Here is a 19994-nt window from a genome sequence, read left to right on the forward strand (position 1 = left end):
ACTTGATCCAAGTTGAGGATTCACATCAGTTCCGTGCAAATCTGAAAATATATGCTGAGGCACCCTAAATGCTAAGTTAAGTTTTCATCATTTAGGGCTTATCGATGCCGAGGCACCCTAGGTTGACTGATATATATGGGTATCTTCTAATAATATACCCTATCAAGAAAAGGGAAGGAGAATTCTAAGTTGGGCCTAATCACTTGGCTCTATTCCCACCTATGGTTTAATGCAGCAAGAATAAAGGGGCAGTTGATCCTACTTAATTAAGTACTAAGATACCCCAGCCCATGCATTAGTCACAAGTACCCCATATGTCCTATTTTTAGCAAAGTCATGCTAAAATTCACGAAGGCTGATCTTCCTGTAGGCCTGGTCCTCATCGTTCTGAAGATCATCTAGAGATACTTCAAACACCCGGTGCTTCAGGCCCTCTAAGGCAATCTACAAACAAAAATGAAATATGCAGTAAGCTAATACTGTCATAATCTCTACAAAAGCAAGCATCAAACAAGTTGATAAATGAATGTAAATGTAAAGCCTTAGAAGTGAAGTTTCATGATGTCCACCATGACACGTATGTATCCCAAAGTATTATACTATGATAAAAGAGCTACGACAGACACACAATTAGCAATAATCAGTTAGACCAAACACAAACGAGTAACAACACGTATGCTAAGCTACTGATTCTAATCAACAGACGGGTACTAGCTTTAAAACAAGTATGCTATAACTATAACTATAACTACACATAAACAAGAAGCATGATTTCGTTCCGTACATACGTGGACTGCTTGACAAATTACAACACTGAGATCATTTGTGAGACAAACTAGTAAATCTGAAGTAACATCAATTATCACTGTAATAGTAATTGCATTAGTGCTTGTTTATAACGTCCTTCACGCTTAACACAAGGAAACCCTCAGAAAATGGGTGAATCCGCTTCATTGCAATAGTACTCGATAGATCACAGTCGCGTATATGAGGGCAGGCAAACTACTAAATAGCTAATCCTTGGGACAGAAGTGATCAATGGAAGCACAAACACCGCACGCAACGATGCAAGGGCGAGGAGAGCATACCTTGGTACCCTGTGTCCTGGACACGAGGGTCTTGCCTACGTTGCGGCTGGTGAAGAGCAGCGGCGCCTTGATGTCATACCACTGCTTCTTGGTGAACGGATCCACGCTACAAAACCACAAGACACCAACCATGAAGCACCCTAAATGCTATTTTTAACTTATGTAGTAACATTTTTAATGAGCAATACACATAGTGTGTAGCAAGTTCAAGAACAAAAGCAAAAGAGAGGTTAGAAGTTGGAATCAGCAGATACATACGCTCAACATTTTGCTTCACACGTTCACGCCTCGCCTCCAGTTCAGCTAATTCATGTGTCAGTGTAGCAATACATGACATCAGTATCAGATGCAACGAACACGCTGCTTCATCAATGCACAATTTTGAGAAAAACATGTGCACTCACTGACAAATCCGAATCCGACACTAATGGCGTAACTTATGGACACTAAATCCGAATCAAGCGAAAGAGAGGTTAGAAGTTGGACGACACTAATGCACAAATGAAACGAGATGGCATCATAACTTACAGAATTTCATCACAATAAAACGAGACTGCCAGTAGTGAAGTTGCAGCATGTCAACATCAAGTCCTGGACTCTGGATAACGCTAATACTTTATTTGCACTAGCTTATTGAATCACCAACGATAAACAAATGAGTTCTCAAGGATGTGGCACATTTAAAAGCACATGTATCAGATGTTAACTAGTGCTCCACATTCCATTGACAAAGCAAAGCAGACTATGGCTAAGATGCATGAAGAAGACAACATAGAGAAACAAGACCACATGAACAAATTAGAACCCTAGGATCTGAAATGGTACAACGATGCACAAAAAGCATCCAGAGCTACAAAGAAAACACTAAACACCTTCGACTGGTCCGAGCATCAACAATGGCAGTGAGCTGAGGATGAACTCCAGGTGCATATTCCCAAAGAATGAAGATCAGATCCACAGTTATTAGCCTTTCCAGAGTTATTCACCAAGCGATGGGGGCACAATTCCAAATGTGCTGCTCCTTTCCTGATGCATTCTTTTAAAGATTCTTGACATGAATTCACAGCCACAAAAGAGTGGTCTAGGGGTGGTTTGGAACTCACGAGAACAAAAGGCTAAAAGAACTAAGTACGAAGAGGCCCAGAGACGGCGTCACGCCCAGAGTTGGGGTCCTTGTGTTTCAAAGACATGTTTGCAAACTGCGAGTCAAGGTCTCTGCTGTTTCCACTTATATAAATCTTACACTAGACTGAACTGACAAGGTTGCCCATCGTGGAACACCCCTAGGCCTTGAATCACTGATGCTAGTTAAGGGATGAGCGGCTGACCTGCATCTCTCCTCCTTGATGGACGACGATGGCCGGAGGGCTGAATCGACAAGCACGCCTGCCAGTTGCGACAGAGAAAACAGAGCACGGATTAGAAAAATCCCTGCTGGGTCGTCACGACACCGGCGCTTGAACGGAAAAAAGATGCCCTGGTGACATGATCAGGAATAATCTTATCTCATCTTAGACGCCTTGGTACCTAGGGATCTAGATGGTGTGGTGCCGTGTGCGCCCAGAAATCATGGAGGTCGGTGAATGCTTAGCTAATCGTTGGACGATAGCAATCGAACAAGCTCGTACCTCCAATCGGCCTGAGATCGTGGACGGGGCGGAGGCGGCAGGGGGGAGCGACCGATGTCGCGGCGAGGAGGGGGCGGTGGCGTCAGGGAAGGGGGGAGGGGAGGGATCGAGGCATCGGCGGCAGCTGTCCGGTGGTGAAGGGGGATTCAGTCAGAGCTGCGACGAGCTGGGGCCTGGGGCTGGATTCGGGTGTGGGTTGGATTGGTAGGAAGGAGGACGAGGATCTGAATTATAGCAATGGCGCATCCCAGAGAGGTGCGCCATTAGTAACCCTGGTTACTAATGGCGCACCACCAGCTGGTGCGCCATTAGTACTTTTGGAGAAAAAAAATTGTTAGTACTGGTGCACCGTGTGTGGTGCGCCATTAGTGTCCATCACACTAATGGCGCACCTGCACATGGTGCGCCACTTCTATATAGCAGTGGCGCACCACTTGTCTCGTGCGCCATTAGTGTCTATATTATCTATAGTGCTTTTCCTAGTAGTGCAAAGTGCTAAACGCATACTCCTAGGGGAAGGGTTGGTAGGTGTTAACCATCGCGCGATCCCGACCTCAACACAAAGGATGACAATCAATAGATCAATTATGCTCTGACTTCCTAACATAGCGGTTCACCATACGTGCATGCTACGGGAATCACTAACTTCAACACAAGTATTTCTAGATTCACAACATCTTACTAACATAACTCTTTATATTACCGAATCCACGTCTCAAAACTAATTGAGAGGAATCAAGACTTCTCTTTCTACTCAATGCACATGAAGATGGAGGTTTTTGCATCCTCTTTGGGTACCTATCACATTTGGGACTACTTTCATAGCATAAGCCAACTACCAAGTCACGCACCGTCGTGCTCTAAAAGATATAAGTGAAATACATAAAGTAAAAGTATCTAGCTCAAAAGATATAAGTGAAGCACTATGAGCATTCTAGCAAAAATCACGATGAGTGCATGTCTCTCTCTATAAAAAAGGTGTGCAGCAAGGATGATTGTGTCACAACAAAAAGAAAAGACTCTTAAGATACAAGACGCTCCAAGCAAAACACATATCATGTGGTGAATAAAAATATAGCTCCAAGTAATGTTACCGATGGATTGAAGACGAAAGAGGGGATGCCTTCCCGGGGCATCCCCAAGCTTAGGCTTTTTGGTGTCCTTGAATTTGACTTGGGATGCCTTGGGCATCCCCAATCTTGAGATATTTCCACTCCTTATATCTTTGTCCACGAGAACATCACCCAAACTTGAAAACTTCACAACACAAAACTTAAACAGAAACTCGTGATAACATTAGCATAAGAAAACAAACTACCACTTTCTTTTGGTAGTGTAGCAAACTTGAATTCTATCTATATTGGTGTTGGGCTACTGTATTATCACTTTTACATGGATAGTATCCCCCGATACTAACCATAGTTTCATCAAAACAAGCAACCAACTCAACAAAAACAGTATCTGTCAAAAACAGACCAGTCTGTAGCAATCTGTATACTTCATATACTTCTGGTACCTCAAAAAATCTGAAAAATTACGAAGGCTTGGGCAAAAGGCATATGAACCAGCATAAAAAAGAATCAACTCAAAATCTCTTTCTGGATAAAAATGAAAAATCATCTTGTGAGCAAAGTTTCTGTCTTTTTCCAGCAGGATCAAACAACCATTACCAAGACTAATCATAAAGGTTTTGCTTGGCTCAAACACAAAAAGAAACACAAAAAACACAATCACAACAGAATTGTGATGGTGCAGAAGCAACAAAACAGAAAGAAAAAGATAAATTCATTGGGTTGCCTCCCAACAAGCGCTATTGTTTAACGCCCTTAGCTAGGCATAAAAGTGATAGAATCACGTATCGTCGTCTTTGGTGCTCAAACCATAAGTGGCCCTCATCATGGATTCATAAGGCAATCTTATTTTCTTTCTAGGAAAGTGTTCCATGCCCTTCCTTAAAGGAAATTGAAATCTAATATTCCCTTCCTTCATATCAATGATAGCACCGATAGTCCGTAGGAAAGGTCTACCAAGAATAATAGGGCATATAGGATTGCAATCAATGTCAAGCACAATGAAATCCACGGGTACATAGTTCCTATTTGCAATAATAAGAACATCATTGATCCTTCCCATGGGTTTCTTGACAGTAGAATCAGCAAGATGCAAATTAAGAGAACACTCTTCAATCTCATTAAAATCCAAAACATCACATAAAGACTTTGGAATCGCAGAAACACTAGCACCCAAATCACACAATGCATTGCATTCATAGTTTTTGATTTTGATTTTGATGGTAGGTTCCCACTCATCATGAAGCTTTCTAGGGATAGAGACTTCCAATTCAAGTTTCTCTTCAAGAGATTTTATCATAGCTTCAATGATATGATCGGTAAAGGCCTTGTTTTGGCTATAAGCGCATGGAGAGTTTGACATGGATTGCATCAAAGAAATGCATTCAATCAAAGAGAAACTATCATAATTGAATTCCTTGAAATCCACGGTAGTAATTTCATTACTACTCAAAGTTTTAACATCTTCTACTCCACTTTCAATGCTTTTAGCATCAAGATAGATGGACTCCGAATCATTGGGGCACTTTTCAACCAAAGTGGATTCATATCCAGCCCCATAATCATTAGGTTTGACAAAAGAAAACAAAGATTCAATGGGAGTCACACCAAGAACTTTAAGATTAGTGAGTCTCATCACGAGAACACGCCTTTTTAAGCCATTCATGTCTAGCATGAATTTGGGCGGTTCTTTCTTGGCTCTCAATCATGGAAACACGCATAGCTTTCAAAGTTTCATCCATGTTGATTTTAGGAGGAGCACATCTAACTTTCAAAGCATCAACATCACTAGACATTCTATCAACGCTCTTAGCCAAATCGTCAATTTTGAGTAGCTTTTCCTCTATGGACGCATTGAATTTTTTTTGTGAGTTGATGAACTCTTTGAGGGTACTCTCTAAATCAGAGGGTAATATATTGTAATTTCCATGAGTGTTGTTGTAGGAGTTGCCAAAGTTATTAGAGGAGTTACTAGGAAAAGGCCTAGGAACATAGTTTCCTCTAAAAGCATTGTTGTTGCCAAAGTTATTCCTACCAACAAAATTAACGTCCAAGCTAGCGTTGCTACTCTCAATCAAAGAATACAAGGGCATATCAATAGAATATAAAGGAGCACTTCTACTAGCAACCAAATTCATTAACTCATCCATCTTAGCACTCAACGAGTTAATTTCTTCTATAGCGTGTACCTTCTTACTAGTAGGTGACCTTTCAGTGTGCCATTGAGAGTAGTTCGTCATGATATTGTCTAGGAGCTTTGTGGCCTCCCCTAACGTGATTTCCATGAACGTTTCGCCTAAGGCGGAGTCCAAGATATTTCTATAAGCGAAATTCAAGCCAGCGTAAAAGATTTGTATAATCATCCAAAGACTCAAGCCATGAGCGGGACAATTTCTAATCATTAATTTCATTCTCTCCCAAGATTGTGCAACATGTTCATGATCAAGTTGCTTGAAATTCATGATATCATTACAGAGAGAGATAATCTTAGCCGGCGGAAAATACTTGGATATATAAGCATCTTTGCACTTATCCCAAGAATCGATACTATTTTTGGGCAAAGAAGAAAACCAAGTTTTTGTGCGATCTCGCAACGAGAAAGGAAAAAGCTTCAATTTAATCACATCATTATCCACATCTTTCTTCTTTTGCATATCGCAAAGCTCAATGAAGGTATTGAGATGGGATGCGGCATCTTCACTAGGAAGGCCAGAGAATTGCTCTTTCATAACAAGATTTAGCAAAGCGGCATTGATTTCACATGACTCGCACTAGTGGCGGGAGCAATCGGAGTACTAATAAAATCATTATTATTAGTATTCGAGAAGTCACAAAGTTTGGTGTTTTCATTCATGGTGACTTAAGCAAGCAAGCAAGCACACAAGCGAACAAAGAGCAAGCGAGGAAAAAGGGCGAACGAAAAGGCAAACGAAAAAGGCAAATTGGTGAAGTGGGGGAGAGGAAAACGAGTGGCAACTGGCAAACAAAGTAAATGCAAGAGATGAGTTTGCGACATCTACTTGGATGAGTTCTTGACTTGATCCTCCCCGGCAACGGCGCCAGAAATTCTTCTGCTACGGCAACAAAAGTCCTTCCCCGGCAACACCAGGAATTCTTCTTGCTACTTCTCTTGTTCGCGTCGGTTTTTCCCTTGAAGAGGAAAGGGTGATGCAGCACAGGAGCAGTAAGTATTTCCCTTAGTTTGAGAACCAAGGTATCAATCCAGTAGGAGAATCTCGTCAAGTCCAGAGTACCTGCGCAAACGCAAAAGAGCTTGCACCCAACGCTTCAAAGGGGTTGTCAATCCCTTCAATATTGAATGCAAAGTGAGATCTGAAGGCGGAAAGTGCAACGAAGTAAAAAGTGTAAGGATGAAAATATGGTGTGGAGTAGACCCTCGGGGCCATAGTTTTCACTAGAGGCTTCTCGTTGACGATATCTAAGGCAATGATCATGAGTATTAGTATTACGGTGGGTGAACAAATTACTGTCGAGCAATTGATAGAATCGCGCAAAGTCATGACGATATCTAAGGCAATGATCATACATATAGGCATCACGTCCGAGACAAGTAGACCGATACTTTCTGCATCTACTACTATTACTCCACACATCGACCTCTATCCAGCAAGCATCTAGTGTATTGAGTTCATGACGAACAGAGTAACGCCTTAAGCAAGATGACATGATGTAGAGGGATAATCTCAAACCAATGATGAAAACCCCATCTTTTTACCCTTGATGGCAACAACATGATGCGTGCCTCGCAACCCCTTCTGTCATTCGGTGAGGTCACCGCACGGTATGTACCCAAAACCAAGCACTTCTCCCATTGCAAGAATCATAGATCTAGTTGGCCAAACAAAACCCACAACTCGAAGAGAATTACAAGGATATGAAATCATGCATAAGAGAGATCAGAAGAAACTCAAATAAGATTCATAGATAATCTGATCATAAATCCACAATTCATCGGATCTCGACAAACACACCGCAAAAGAAGATTACATCGGATAGATCTCCATGAAGATCATGGAGAACTTTGTATTGAAGATCCAAGAGAGAGAAGAAGCCATCTAGCTACTAGCTATGGACCCGGAGGTCTATGGTGAACTACTCACGCATCATCGGAGAGGTCATGGTGTTGATGAAGAAGCCCTCCGTGTCCGAATCCCCCCTCCGGCAGGGCACCAGAACGTGCCCCAAATGGGATCTTGCGGAGACAGAAGCTTGCGGCGGCGGAAAAGCACTTTCGATGATCTCCTGATTTTTTGTGGAATTTTTGGGGATATATAGGCGCAAACCCTAGGGCAAAGGAGGTCCAGGGGCCCACAAGCCTGTGGGTCGCGGCCTCCCCCCTGGCCGTGAGGTGAGGGCTTGTGGGGCCCCTGGACCCCCCTGCCTTGGCTCTCAAGTCTCCTGATATTCTTCCGTTACGGAAAAATTCTTTTCGGAGATTTTATTCCGTTTGGACTCCGTTTCAAAATCTCCTCTAAAAGGGGTCAAAACATGGAAAAAAACAGGAACTGGCACTTGGCACTGAGTTAATAAGTTAGTCCCAAAAAATATATAAAAGGCATGCAAAACATCCAAAGTTTGACAAGATAATAGCATGAAACCATCAAAAATTATAGATACGTTGGAGACGTATCATGAAACCTACTATCCTTTTCCACACTTGTGCTTTGCAATAGCACCATGTTCTTCATGTTTGAGAGCCTCTCGTTTTGTCACTACCATATGCTAGTGGGAATCTTCATTATATAACTTGGCTTGTATATTCCAATGATGAGCTTCCTCAAAATTGCCCTAGGTCTTCGTGAGCAAGCAAGTTGGATGCACACCCATTAGCTCTCCTTTTGAGCTTTCACATACTTATAGCTCTAGTGCATCCTTTGTGTGGCAATCCCTACTCATTCACATTGATATCTATTAATGGGCATCTCCATAGCCATTTGATACGCCGAGTCAATGTGACCATCTCCTCGTTTTTGTCTCACAACCACCACCACACTCTATTCCACCTATAATGCTATATCCATGGCTCACGCTCATGTTTTGCGTGATAGTTATAAATTTTTTGAGAAAGTAAGAGTGCAAAAACAATTACTTGGCCAATACCGGGGTTGTGCATGATTTACATTAGGTGTGTGAGGATGATGGAGCATAGCCAGACTATATGATTTTGTAGGGATAACTTTCTTTGGCCTTGTTATTTTGAAAGTTCATAATTATCTTGCTAGTTTGCTTGAAGTATTATTGTTTTCATGTCAATAGCAAACTATTGTTTTGAATCTTACGGATCTGAACATTCATGTCACACGAAAGAAGTTGCAAAGGACAACTATGCTAGGTAGCATTCCACATCAAAAATTCATTCTTTATCACTTCCCTACTCGAGGACGAGCATGAGTTAAGCTTGGGGATGCTTGATACGTCTCCAACGTATCTATAATTTTTGATGGTTTCATGCTATTATCTTCTCAAACTTTGGATGTTTTGTATGCCTTTTATATCTTTTTTGGGACTAACTTATTAACTGAGTGCCAAGTGCCAGTTCCTGTTTTTTCCGTGTTTTTGACCCTTTTCAGAGGAGGATTTTAAACGGAGTCCAAACGGAACGAAACTTCCAAAAAGATTTTTTCCGAAACAGAAGAAGATCGGGAAGCTTGAGAACCAAGGCAGGGGGCCACCAGGGACCCCACAAGCCCCCTAGCCGCGGCCAGGGGGGCCCGCGCCTCCCAGGCTTGTGGGCTCCCTGGCCACCTCTGCCCTAGGTCTTTCTCCTATAAATTTCCTAAAATCCCAGAAAAAATCAGGAGATCATCGAAATTACTTTTCCGCCGCCACAAGCTTCTGTCTCCGCAATATCCCATCTGGGGCACGTTCTGGTGCCTGCTGGAGGGGGGATTCAGATACGGAGGGCTTCTTCATCAACACCATGACCTCTTCGATGATGCGTGAGTAGTTCACCATACACCTACGGGTCCATAGCTAGTAGCTAGATGACTTCTTCTCTCTCTTGGATCTTCAATACAAAGTTCTCCATGATTTTCATGGAGATCTATCCGATGTAATCTTCTTTTGCGGTGTGTTTGTCGAGATCCGGTGAATTGTGGATTTATGATCAGATTATCTATGAATCTTATTTGAGTTTCTTCTGATCTCTCTTATGCATGAGTTCATATCCTTGTAATTCTCTTCGAGTTGTGGGTTTTGTTTGGCCAACTAGATCTATGATTCTTGCAATGGGAGAAGTGCTTGGTTTGGGGTTCATACCGTTCGGTGACCTCACCCAATGAAAAAAGGAGGAGCGAGGCACGCATCGTGTTGTTGCCATCAAGGGTAAAAAGATGGGGTTTTCATCATTGGTTTGAGTTTATCCCTCTACATCATGTTATCTTGCTTAAGGCGTTACTCTGTTCGTCATGAACTCAATACACTAGATGCATGCTGGATAGCAGTCAATGTGTGGAGTAATAGTAGTAGATGCAGAAAGTATCGGTCTACTTGTCTCGGACGTGATGCCTATATATATGATCATTGCCTTAGATATCGTCATGACTTTGCGCGGTTCTATCAATTGCTCGACAGTAATTTGTTCGCCCACCGTAATATTTGCTATTTTGAGAGAAGCCTCTAGTGAACACTATGGCCCCCGGGTCTACTCGGCACCATATTTTCAGCCTTACACTTTTTCTTCGTTTCACTTTCCGCCTTCAGATCTCACTTTGCAATCAATCTTGAAGGGATTGACAACCCCTTTATAGCGCTGGGTACAAGCTCTTTGTGTTTGTGCAGGTACTCTGGACTTGACGAGATTCTCCTACTGGATTGATACCTTGGTTCTCAAACAGAGGGAAATACTTACTACTCTTGTGATGCATCACCCTTTCCTTTTCAAGGGAAAACCAACACAAGCTCAAGAGACGACAGAAGGTTTCTGTCGACGTAGCAGAGAGAAACACGCTCCACTCCACCCTAGAACACAACATAGGTTTTCATGCTTACCTTTTATGTGTTCTTTATCTTTTCATAGTTGCTGTCATGCTTAGCTCTTAGTTTTCATGCTTTATCTTTTTAAGAGATTTTATTTAGGTTGCTTTTGGAACTCTCTTGAGTTATCATGCTTGGAGAGTTGGCTTGTTGCACTGAGTTGTGTCTCTTGCATGAGTAGGTAACTGAGGTTGCTATTTAAGTATAGTAGTAACTTGCAATAGTTTTGAGGTATTGATTTGAGTAATGTTTGGACTATTGGTGTCAAGAGCTTGAGCCTATTATTGATAGGTGTCGTATTTTGGGAAATCCGTGTGTATTTTCAAAAACTAAAAAATTAGTTGAGAACTCTAGCTACTAGATGGATCGCTAACCTCTGGAGGGGTTGGAATATACAGAGTACCCTCACGTTATCATGGGTCGAGGATGCGCAAGGATAACCAAACCCCAAAACTCTCCTCCTCGGGGTACTTGTCTCTTTGTGAATCTCCTGACTAGATAGAGAGTTACCGATAATAAGTGCATGAGTTCTTCAGACTAATGCGAGTATTCGATTGTTGGCACTTCCACCATCCATATTTTGATAGCCTCTTCGGTACCGTGCATTGCCCTTTCTCATCTTGAGAGTTGGTGCAAAATTTGCCGGTGCATCCAAACCCTTGGCATGATATGCGCTGTCATCATAAGCCTCATTATATCTTTCCTCAAAACAGCCACCATACCTACCTATTAAGGTATTTCCATAGCCTTTCCCAGATACATTGCCATGCAACATCCATCATCTCATGACTTGATCTTCATGTCATACATGCTTTTGCTTGATCAAGGAGCCGCATGCTAGTTGGGCCTTGCCCTTATTATTGCTACATGACGCGCTAGTATCATTGCATATCCTGCTACACTGGCAGAGGCATACATTTGCATACATCATGATAGTTTTCATTTGTCTTTATGTTGAGTACTTCTTATAAAGTGTGAAGATCTTATTTTTATTCTTGTAAAATATAGAGTGTTGCCCTTAAGTGAGGAAAAGATCCCAAAGAGGACACATGAAAAGATCCCAAAGAGGACAAATGAGAGATAAATAAAAAGAGCCAAAGAGGCCACAAAAAATAATAATAAAAGAAATAAAAAGAGAGAAGAGGGCAACGCTGCTATTCCTTTTGAAAGATCAACACTCGTACTCCATTGTTATATTTGTACTCCATAGAGATTATCATTCATGCATAACTATGTGGGGACCCTTGCACTATAGAACTTGACTTGTATATTCCAATGATGAACCTCCTCAAATGAGCTCTAGGTCTTCACGAGCAAGCAAGTTGGATGCACCCCCAGTAGTTCCATTGTAGAGCTTACCTTAGCTCATATGTGCATCCGTTGCAAGGCAATCCCTACTCCTCACATCATATTTATCATTTGGCTTTCTCTCGCCTATGATTGTCCTCATTGATGTGAGCCTTTCACACCTTTTTTATCTTCCTTCCCCATCATTATTCTCTTTGCAATCCTAAGTGCCAACATATTTTGCTTGCGCTCATCATTGCATGAGTGCTCAAAGTCGAAAGGGAGAGGATCATTTTGACTTGTGCCTGACTAGTGGTCTGGGGATGAGTCAAAATAAGATTTCGAAGGAGACCAAGTGTGAAGTTTTAGTAGGTTGAGTTCTCAATTAAACTATATAATATTTTTATGCTCTAAAACCATCTCCCACTTCTTGCACGCAAACACCATTTGGAGACATTCGAGTCACGGATAGCGAGAGCTCTTGCACCTTTATGTTCTTACTTTGCTATTTTCAATACTAGATATAGACTCTTGCTTGTTATTGTCTTGACTTGAGTTGCATATATTACTTGCTTTACTTTGAAGTTCTTATATGCGTGTTAGCATGTCACCACAGAAATTATTTGTGTTATCATTTACGTACTCGAGAACGAGCAGGAATTAAGCTTGGGGATGTTGATACGTCCCAAACGTATCTACAATTTTTGTTTGTTCCATGCTCTTTTTGTGACATTGTTATATGTTTTGCTACACTTTCATAAATTTTTACACATATTTGGACTAACCCACTAACTCAGTGCACCCAGTGCTAGTTTCTATCTGCTGATGTCTTTTTTGCATGGACTTTTACCCCAATTTACAAAGCCCCAAAAATTCCGAGAAAAATATATAAAAATCAGCGTGACGGAAGCTTCATGAGGCATCAAGTGGGGCCATAGGGGAGCCAGGGCTTGCCCAGGCGGCCACCCTGCCCGGGCCACCTTCTGACCACGCCACCAGGCCGCCTGGGTGGGGCCAACCCCCTCTGGTGCCCTCCTTCAGCCTATATTTACCTCTCCGACGGAAAACCCTATGACGAGATCCCGAATCGCGAATTTCTCCACCGTTCCGCCGCCGCATCGCTCCCGAGATTGGGAGCGTCAGAAGACCTCTTCCCGGTACCCTGTCGGAGGGAGGATTGACCTCCGGGAGCTTCTCCACCACCATGGACGCTTCCGAGACGTGCCGTGAGTAGTCCTCCTTGGACCATGAGTCCATGACCAGTAGCTATGTGATGTCTTATCTCCAAACTTGTGCTTCAATGCTTAGCCCTTGTGAGCTGCCCTACATTATCAAGGCATCTATGTAATTTATCTGATGTTGCTATGCTGCGTTTGTTGGTATCCGATGGATTATGAGATTATGTTTAGATTGTGATGAGTTATATATTTGGTTTTCCTTTTATATTATGTTCTTGAGTAATTCATGCATGTTCTCTCTTGCTTTTTATTGCTTTGTCCGAGTAGTAGATTGTAACTCCAAGAGGAAGCGTTATGCATGATTGTGGGTTCATGCCCCCTGATGTCTAGCTTGAGTGACAGAAACATGAGACTAGGGGATGTGTTGTTGCCACCAGGGAGAAAACAACGGTGCTTGTGACCACGGTTGCAAGGATTGTTTACCTTATGCAAAGTTCGTTAATGCAGTTCTTCGTTGCTTTGAGTTTACACTTTGGGTGGGGCTCGCAACTTAATACCAGCGAGATGTTTTAGATAGATATCTCAAGGTGGATGATTAGAGAGTAGATGCTCATGGATAAACAGTCTACCTGTCTTGGCGTACTGCCCATTACTTTTGAGCCTCTAACTTTCTTGTAGCATGATTAGAATTGTGGTGCATTTATAATTCTGTCAATTGCCTAGTTGTAATTTGTTTACCCAACATAGTTGTTTATCGTCTTTTGGGAGATAGACATCACTAGTGAACATCATGAGACTCTGGTCCATATCACCACCATTGTTTACACCTCCACCATTTACCGTTTTTATTTACTTTTCCGTGCAATCACTATCGCTATTCCCACTCGTGTTTTGATCCTTTGCAAACTACAAGGCCGGAGAGATTGACAACCTCTCTGAACTCGTTGGGAGCAAAGTTATTTGTTGTGTGTGCAGGTCCACGTTTTCTGCTAGCGCCAGAGCAGCAGACACCTACTTGTTGATCTTTGGAATCTTCCTGGTTCGATAAACCTTACAGTCCCCGTGTAAGGGAAATCTCTTGCTGACTATATCTCCACCTTCCACTTTGGGTAACTGTGACACCCAGATGCCGACGTTCCAGAAGCTTCCCCTTTTCTTTCTGTTTTCGTCGCGTGTCTATTTTCAGTTGCCGCATCATCATCGCATCATGCACATCATCTGCATTGCATCGGTGTCTCCGTTGCCGCCCGTTTTCAAACTTGCATTCGTTGTTAGTTGCCGCTTCTCTTCGTGTTCGTCGTTGTTCGTTCCGAGTCCGACCGCACACGCACGCGCCCGCGGCATCGTCCAAACCCTGTTTTAAAGTGTGTTTAAAACTCTCTCTGTTCGAGGTGAAACTTGGCACGCGGTCGCGCTTAGATATAGCCAGGCCGCCTGTCGAATTTCGTCGCGATCGGAATCCGTCTGGTACCCGAACGGTCGACCGTAGCGGCACCGTCTTCGGTTATTCGTCGGACGTGTGTCGATGTTTTAAAAATTCGTGCCGCGTCGCCCGCTCTCCCTCTCGTCTCCGGATGCCTACACAACACGGCCACGTAGCACGCCCCGCGTTCGGAATCGTCCGAATCCGACCCCGCGGTTGGATCCGGATCGCGATTCCGGTTAACCGAGCCCCCTTTTCCTTATAAATACCCCCTCCTCCTTAATTTTTAGACATCCTTCCTCAAATTCCTCCTCAATTTCCGCACCCCACCAAACCCTAGTCTCTCTCCTCCCACCTGTCTCCCTCCTCCCGCCGCCGGCCCGCTAGGCCCGCGCGCGGCCCGTCCCGGGCCCATCCGGCGCGCCGCCGCCCGCAGCCGCCTCCTGCGCTCCTGTGCGCCCCGCGCCTCCTGCCCGCAGCGAGCCGCCGCCAGGAGCCGGCGGTACCCGAGCCTCCCGCCGGAGCCCGCGCTCCACCGCCGGCCGTCGGTCTTCCCCCGCTGCCGCCGCCTTGCACCTCGCCACCGCCTCTCCCTGCCCCAGCGTCGCCGTGCCGTTCCCGCCGCGTTACCCGTCGCTGCGCCAGCCCCACGTCCAGATCCGGCGACCTCGAGGCCGGATCCGCCGCCGACGGCCTTGGCCGGCAGGTCCCTCGCCGGTATCCGGGGCAGCCGCGTGCCCTAGCTGCGCCGCCGTCGCTGCGTCGGGAGCACGACAGAGCTGCTGCCTCGACCGAGCCAGCCCCGCTCGGCTGGGGCCCGAGCAGGCCCCGGCTCCCGCAGCGCCTCCTCCAGGCCGGCCTCGGCCCAGCGCCTCCCCAGGCCGCTCCGACCTCCAGCGCCCGCCAGTGGGCCCTGCGGCCGGCCCAGCTCGCGAGTTCCATCGGCCCAAGTGGCCACGCAGGTGAGCCCAGCAAGCCTATCCCTCGCCCAGGGCGTGAATTAACTATGATGCGCCTCCAATTCGGCCCGTTAGGATTTTAGGTTGTTTTCGGAATTGTTTATATTCCAGAAAGTAGGTATATCTTAGAACGTCCGTAGTTTCTAAACCGTAGGTCGGAACGACGCGTGTTATATATCGTTTTGGGGTAGCTTCGCGAGTAGAACACGATTATCCAACGTGCATATTTGTTTAACGCTGTTTAGAGTGCCTAATGCCTCGTTTTACGTGTTGTTTAACTAGGATCCATTCCGTAGTTAATTTTCGTGCGTATCCGGATTGCCCGTATGCCATAGATTTAATGTCCATGTTTTAGGGACCATATTTCTGCGTATTTTAGAGCGGTCACTCGTATTTTTCCGTGTAGGGTTGTGCCGGTAGTTTATTTTCCCGTTTAGAGGTATTATCTCGCATTAATGTGTGGCTTTATTTCGTGTTGCAAACCCCACATATTATATATGTTTCCGGGGTAGAAAAATCCCATGGATTTTTCTGTGCAATTAGTTTTAGCTTTCGAGGAAGTTAGTTCACGAGATATTTTGTCGTGAAGCCCTTTTGTTTAATCCGTAGGTTTTATTCCGGGCCTCGTTTGAATTAGTTGTCAACTGGAGAGTTGATCTTGGGTGTTTTGTTCAGCCCCTGGTATTTTTAGTTGCAATAGAAATGCATGTTTAGGTGTTGTTTTACTGCCCTCAAGTTGCTTGAACAGTGCTGTTTTAGAGGAGCTGAAATATTTCTAAGTCTGGATTCTGTTATTATTTTGTTGCTGTTTTGTTTTGCTTCTAGCTTGTGATCTGTAGCTCTTTTGGGGTTGGTCCAATGGAGTTAGTTGTACCCCTTATGTTTCTCTAGCATGCTGTTAAGTTTCATGCCATTTGGACTCCTGTAGCTATAGGTTTTGCTGCTGTCAATATTGCTTCAGGCTGAAAACTGCACTTTCAGGAGGTGATATTTTCACTAAGTCTGAAATAGTGCGTGAGATGCCATTTTGTGTCTTCTTTTCCTAGTGCTCCTTGTTGCCACGCTAGTTGTTGTCAGCTGTTCGTAGTAGTGTTTCTTGCCCTCTTCCGTGCCATGCCTTGCTTGAGCTCATCGGAGTTGTGTAGCCGAAGTTGCGAGGCGTAGAAAGTGCTATGTGGCTGTTTTGTGGCAGATTGTAGCGTTTTCTTGTTTTGCTCGTAGTTTTCGAACCATAGATCCGTTGTGATCGTGTCCTACATGAAACTTGCTTAGAATCTCGTGTAGTTTCTTTTTCTCTTGCTGTTTGTATGTGATGAAGTGTTCGTAGCCGCCGTTGCACACATTTTGCATTCATGCCATCATATCTTGCGGTGCTTGTATCTTTTGTTCCGTAGCTCCGTTGGAGATGTTCTTTACGTGTAGATTGCCTGCCTTGACGCGTAGAATCACGTGAACCTATTTGTTTTGCTGCTTAACAACCAATTAAATGCATTAATTCAGATCTGGACAGAATTGTAAATTAACATGTGAGGTCGTCTCGGAGATGCTATATGTCGTTTCCGACCTCATTTAAAATGTCTAAATAGGTAGTTTAATTTCCGCTTCACCTCTTGCATGCTTAACAACATTAACATTGCCGTGTAAATAACCGGGAGTGAACTAAATAATTAACGTGGAGTTTCGTCAATATGCAACTCGTTGCATATTGAACTTCACTTAATGTGTAGTGTTTGGTTGTGTGATTTGTCATGCCGTGACTTGCGTGTATTCAGTAGCTCATGCATCATATGTGTTGTGCATCGTGTGGTGAATATCGTGTGTTGATGCTTGTTTCCGGTTTCCCCGTCTCGATAGAGTTCCGCAAGCGTGTCGGATGTGAGGACCCGTTCGACTACGTCGGTTCGTCTGCTTCACGGAGTCGTTCTTCTTCCAAGCGGGATCTCAGGCAAGATGATCATTTCCCCAGATACCACTACTATCATTGCCATGCTAGTTTTATCGCTTCTATCGTTTATGTCTCGTTGCCTACCACCTGTTAAATATCAGCCTCTCAACAATGCCATGATTACCTTCAACCTGTTCGACCTAGCAAACCACTGATTGGCTATGTTACCGCTTGCTTAATCCTGTTGATAGCGTTGCTAGTTGCAGGTGCATTGCTTCCATGTGAAAGCATGGGTTCCTTGTTATATCACCATATTTAAATGCTGTTTAATTTAATGCACCTATATACTTGGTAAAAGGTGGAAGGCTCGGCCTTTCTAGCCTGGTGTTTTGTTCCACCTTTGCCCCCTTAGTTTCGGCTACCGGTGTTATGTTCCATAAATGAGCGCTCCTAACACGATCGGGGTTGTTATGGGGACCCCCTTGATAATTCGTTTTAGATTAAAGCTGGTCTGGCAAGGCCCAACTTTGGTACTACATTTGCCTAAACACCTAATAAACTGCATAGGGACTTTCCGGACCCCGAGGATAATTTAATCAACCCCCGGGCCAGTGCTCCTCATGAGTGTTGGCCCCACCTGAGCGATGTCCGGCGCCCCTCTGGTCACCCGGAGGTTTAGCGATCCCGACGTCTAGCTCATTCGCCGTGTCCTGAGAACGAGGTACGCGACTCCTATCGGGATCGTCGACACGTCGGGCGGCCTTGCTGGATTAGTTTTACCTTTGACGAGATATCTTGTGCATCGGGATTCCGGTGATGCTTTGGGTAATCTCAGAGTTGAGGTTTTCCACTAGGGAATCCGACGAGATCGCGAGCTTCGTGATTGAGGATTTCTATGCGGCTTGTGGTAATTTGTGATGGACTAGTTGGAGAACCCCTGCAGGGTTAAATCTTTCGGAAAGCCGTGCCCGCGGTTATGTAGCTACGTGGATACTTTGTTTAACACTGGTTCTAGATAACTTGAAGTTAACTTAATTAAAACTTGCCAACTGTGTGCGTAACCGTGATTGTCTCTTTCGTGAGTTCTTTCTCCGATCGAGGACACGGTGGGGTTATGACTGACGTAGGTAGGTGTTCAGGATCATTCATTTGGTCATCTGTAGTTCACGCCCGCTATGCGTAGTTCTTCCCCCTCTTACTTCTGGTACTCGTAAGTTAGCCACCTCATATATGCTTAGCCGCTGCTGCAACCTCACCACTTAACCATGCCTCACCCATTAAGCTTTGCTAGTCTTGATACCTTTGGAAATGAGATTGCTGAGTCCCCTGTGGCTCACAGATTACTATAACACCAGTTGCAGGTACAGGTTAAGATTTCTTGATGCGAGCGCGTTGATTGTTCATTTGGAGTTGCTTCTTCTTCTTCATCATCGATCTAGGATGGGTTCCAGGCCGGCAGCCTGGGATAGCAAGGATGGACGTCGTTCTTCTTTTGTCGTTTGTTTTCGTCCGTAGTCGGTCCCTGCTCTTACTCTTGATAATTAAGTAAGGTACTGATGTGACTCTGATGTAGCTTGTGGCGAGTGTAAGCCAACTCTTTATATATCTCTTCCTTTCAGTACATGTACTTGTAACGATATCCATTCTTGCGACACGACGAGATGCGCTTCTATCCCTAACGAGGCCCTCGTGCCAAATTGAGGATAGGGTCGCATCTTGGGCGTGACAGTAACCAACGAGGGGTGAGAAGTATATCCATCAACTCGTCATCAGCCATCAACGGGGAAGTCCGCATCCTCCAGGTGGTAGGCGTTGTCGTTGATGCAGTCGAGCGCGCCGTAGCGCATGACCAGGCTGTGCGCCACACGCTTGCTAGAAGGGGTGAAGGGTCCCGCCCGAAATGTTACTCCGGCCAGCGTCGCTGCCGGCCCCATGGTGGGTGCCAACTGTCGTGGTATTTTCTGGGACAGATGCCATGGGGTGGCTTAACTCGTGTGTTGGCGCTGATGGGCGCCGACGGCGTCTGGGAACGGGTTTAGGCGCAACACACATGACACCGGTTTACCCAGGTTCACGGCCCTCCGGTGATGTAAAACCTTTAGTCGTGCTAGTGTGACTATAAGGTAATCACAGTACAAAGGTTGCTCCTTGAGCTGTTCGTGAGGAGGGAGACGGAGCACTGGTTGCCAGTCTCGCTGCCTCAGGTTGTGTTCTATGTGTGATTGTGGGAATGGTGTTCGTTTTAGCCCGCCTCTCTCAATGGGCAGGAGCATGGATTTATAGTGCAGCCAGGAGTTACAATGGTAACGGTAGGATGGTGAGGTGGGGCCGACTGCCAGCCTCTCGGGCCGGCTGCAGGGCCCACCTATGGTTGGGTATTGTCGCAGGACCCGCTGGTCGTGTCCAGCAGCGGTCGATGCGCCGAGCTGTCAGGGGGAGTGCGATAGAGAGGGAACGTGGCTACATGACCTCCTTGCCCG

The 19994-nt window shown here is 44.8% G+C and overlaps 1 long non-coding RNA gene across 1 annotated transcript; it reads right to left on the reverse strand.

Moving 5' to 3' along the window:
* Nucleotides 1-359: 359 nt before the first annotated feature.
* LOC123404471 lies at nt 360-1403 on the reverse strand. Its single transcript, XR_006611803.1, has 3 exons — nt 1347-1403; nt 1089-1194; nt 360-444 (listed from the first exon to the last, which is right to left on the reverse strand). It is a non-coding gene; the product is annotated as an uncharacterized LOC123404471 (long non-coding RNA).
* Nucleotides 1404-19994: the final 18591 nt, after the last annotated feature.

Source organism: Hordeum vulgare, chromosome 6H (assembly GCF_904849725.1).
Source record: "Hordeum vulgare subsp. vulgare chromosome 6H, MorexV3_pseudomolecules_assembly, whole genome shotgun sequence".
NCBI lineage: Eukaryota > Viridiplantae > Streptophyta > Magnoliopsida > Poales > Poaceae > Hordeum > Hordeum vulgare.